The sequence below is a fragment of the Ailuropoda melanoleuca genome, chromosome 6 (assembly GCF_002007445.2).
Source record: "Ailuropoda melanoleuca isolate Jingjing chromosome 6, ASM200744v2, whole genome shotgun sequence".
In the NCBI taxonomy this organism is placed as follows: Eukaryota; Metazoa; Chordata; class Mammalia; order Carnivora; family Ursidae; genus Ailuropoda; species Ailuropoda melanoleuca.
This window is the reverse complement of record NC_048223.1, coordinates 51,518,387-51,521,740: the sequence shown is the minus strand read 5'-3', so window position 1 is coordinate 51,521,740 and position 3,354 is coordinate 51,518,387. Positions and strand designations below refer to the sequence as shown.

Genomic DNA, 3,354 nt, shown 5'->3' with positions numbered 1-3,354 from the left:
TGGGAAAATGGCAAAATTGTAACAATACGCAAACGTGTTGATTGCTCTGAGTTGCAAAGCAACCTCATCTGGCCAGCGGTATAAACAAGAAGATTTAAGGGCTTTCCATTCCAGAAAAAGCAGGGTTCCAGAGGCATGGAAGAGCTCATCTCAGCTCAGCTACTCACTCCCTTTGTCACCTATGCTCATACCACACCTGGGACTCTGGGTGGGCACAGTCTTGTCCCATCTTCATCCCAACCCAAAAGAGCTCTCCTCTAAATTCCGTTAACAGTATTTCTGTATATCACTCGTGTTCTGAGTAACAATTTTATTTTTTAACAGTTTTAAAAAATCACAATTATGGGGCACGTGGGTGGCACAGTGGTTAAGCGTCTGCCTTCGGCTCAGGGCGTGATCCCGGCGTTATGGGATCGAGCCCCACATCAGGCTCCTCTGCTATGAGCCTGCTTCTTCCTCTCCCACTCCCCCTGCTTGTGTTCCCTCTCTCGCTGGCTATCTCTATCTCTGTCGAGTAAATAAATAAAATCTTTTTTAAAAAATCACAATTATTATTTTTTCATTTGTGAATGTCATTTATAGGCAATTCCCATGTTTAGATGCTTTGAATTCTTTACTTTTCTGTAGACCAGTGCTTTTCAATGTTAGCTACCTATTAGGATCACCTAGGAATGTCTTTCCATTCCAGGACTCAACACAGGAATTAAAAGAGAATACTGAACCAGTTTCAACAACTAAGAGTTAACAGTTTTTGCTAAATAAAATTTCCTTAGTGGGAAGATAAGATTAAGAACTATCACTTAAGAATCTTTTTACTCCAGCTGTGCCTTATGTACCAACAGCATCCTTATCACCTGTGAGCTTGTTAGAAATGCAGAATTTCAGGCCCCTCCTCTGAAGCAGAGTCTGCATTTTAACAAGGTTCCCGGTGATTCACAAGCCCACGAAAGGTTTTGTTTTGTATCCATTCGTTTCATTATGAAATATTTCACATATATAGAAAAGCATATAAATAAATCTCCATGTGGCTAACATTTTGCCTTGTCTTAAGATAAAGACTACAATGAAAAGAGATCAAGAAACAATTGAGGACCCCCCCCGCCCGCCCACCCTTTGTGGTCTTTCTACAGTCTGTTCATCTGCTTTCCTTCCCCGGGGGAGGTTGTTCTGAAACCTCCCATCCATGTTTTCACATCTTCATTGTCTTTTTTCCAGCTGCTCTGTGCTTCTGAACATTACATCTGCATTACTTGTCTGTAATTCCTACTGTGTGTATTTGTTTAACATTCTGTGTTGGGAGTATCCGTTCTGACAGATGTAGTTCAAATTCATTTATTCAGCTGTAGTGTCATATTCCATTTGTGAATACACCACATATGATATAATTTATCATGTGTTTTGAAGTAATAATCCCCAAATTCAAATAGTTTTCCATTTTCACTGTTACTATGTTGAAATAAACATGTTTTTCTGAAATAAACATTTTATGCAGGCTTCCTGTGGACTTGTGAAAGTGTCTCTACAGGCATGTATCTACAGGTAGATTTCAACTTCACCAAGTTTGTGAAACTACTCTAAAACCACGGTGCAAATAAGTAAAGCCACCACATCCCAATATCTTGACCAACACTTAAGATTGTCCACAGTTTTTTTTTCTGATCTAGGATAAGTGACATATTGATTTGCATTTCTGTGCTTATAAGTATAATTGATAACCATTTGTTGGTTTAGTGGACATTTGTTTTGCTTTTCTGCCAAATAATCAAATTCTTGTCCATTTTTTAACATATAAGTACTTAAAGCTAAAAAATTCCATCTAAGTAGTAATTTATCTGTATTCTACAAATTTTAATATGCTGTGTTTTCATTTTTATTCAGTTAAAAAGAATGTCTAATAGGGGTGTCTGGCTGGCTCAGTCAGTGTAGCATGCGACTCTTGATCTCGGGGTCCTGAGTTTAAGTCCCACATCGGGCAAAGAGTTTACTTAAAAAATATTTTAAAAAAGAATACCTAATATTTTTAAGATTTCTTTTTCTTAAGATATAGAACTTGGGGCGCCTGGGTGGCACAGCATTTAAGCGTCTGCCTTCGGCTCAGGGCGTGATCCCGGCATTATGGGATCGAGCCCCACATCAGGCTCCTCTGCTATGAGCCTGCTTCTTCCTCTCCCACTCCCCTGCTTGTGTTCCCTCTCTCACTGGCTGTCTCTATCTCTGTCGAATAAATAAATAAAATCTTTAAAAAAAAAAGATATAGAACTTGATGTATATGTATGCATTGTGAAATAATCACCATCATCAACTTAATGAACATATACATTGCATCATATAGTTATTTTATTTATTTTCTTTGTGTGTGTGTGATAAGAACACTTAAGATCTACCTTCTTAGCAAAATTCAAGTATACAACACAGTATTTATTATTAACTGTATTCACATTGCTATACATTAGAACTCCAGAACTTATTCACCTTTCATAAATAAAACTTGGTGCTCCTTGACCAACATCTTCCCATTTCCCCCTCCTCCCCACCCTGGGCAATCATCATTCTAGTTCCTGCTTCTGAGAGTTTGAGTATTTTAGATTCCACATATAAGTGAATCATGCAGTATTTGTTTTTCTGTGCCTGACTTATTTCACTTAGCATGATGTCCTCCATGTTGTCACAATTGGCAAGACCTCCTTTGTGAAGGCTGAGTAAGGTTCCAGTGTTGATCCATACCACTGGTTTCTTCATCCATTCATCTGTTGATGAACATTCAGGTTGTTTCCATTTTTTGACTATCGGGAATATCCTGCAATAAACACAGGAGTGCAGACATCTCTTTGAGATACAAATTTAATTTCCTTTAGACGTATACCCAAAAGTGAGATTGCTCGGTCTATGGTAGCTTGGTCTATTTTTTGAGGAAACTTCATACTGTTTTCCATAATAGCTGTATCAGTTTACACTCCTACTAGTAGTGCATGAGTGCTCCCTTTTCTCCACATCCTTGCCAACATTTATCTTTACTTTTTTTGATAATAGCCATTCTAACAGGTGTACGGTGGTATCTCATTGTGGTTTTGATTTGCATTTCCCTGATGATGAGTGTTGTTGAGCACCTTTTCATATACTTATTGGTCATTTGTTTAACTTCTTTGAAAAAAATGCCTATTTAGGTCCTTTGCCTGTCTTTTAATTGGGCTATTTGATTTTTTGCTATTGCTTATATGTGTTGGATATTTTTTTAATGTTTTTTAATTTATTTTATTTTTTATTTTTTTTAAAGATTTTATTTATTTATTTGACAGAGATAGAGACAGCCAGCGAGAGAGGGAACACAAGCAGGGGGAGTGGGAGAGGAAGAAG

General features: G+C 37.6%; 1 long non-coding RNA gene across 1 annotated transcript in view; it reads right to left on the bottom strand.

The window, feature by feature from the left end:
* Window positions 1-2,370: 2,370 nt before the first annotated feature.
* LOC117802583 overlaps window positions 2,371-3,354 on the bottom strand; it is a 4,325-nt gene continuing 3,341 nt past the window's right edge. Inside the window, exon 3 of the long non-coding RNA XR_004625944.1 lies at window positions 2,371-2,797. This is a non-coding gene — a long non-coding RNA (uncharacterized LOC117802583). The remainder of the gene's footprint in view (window positions 2,798-3,354) is intronic.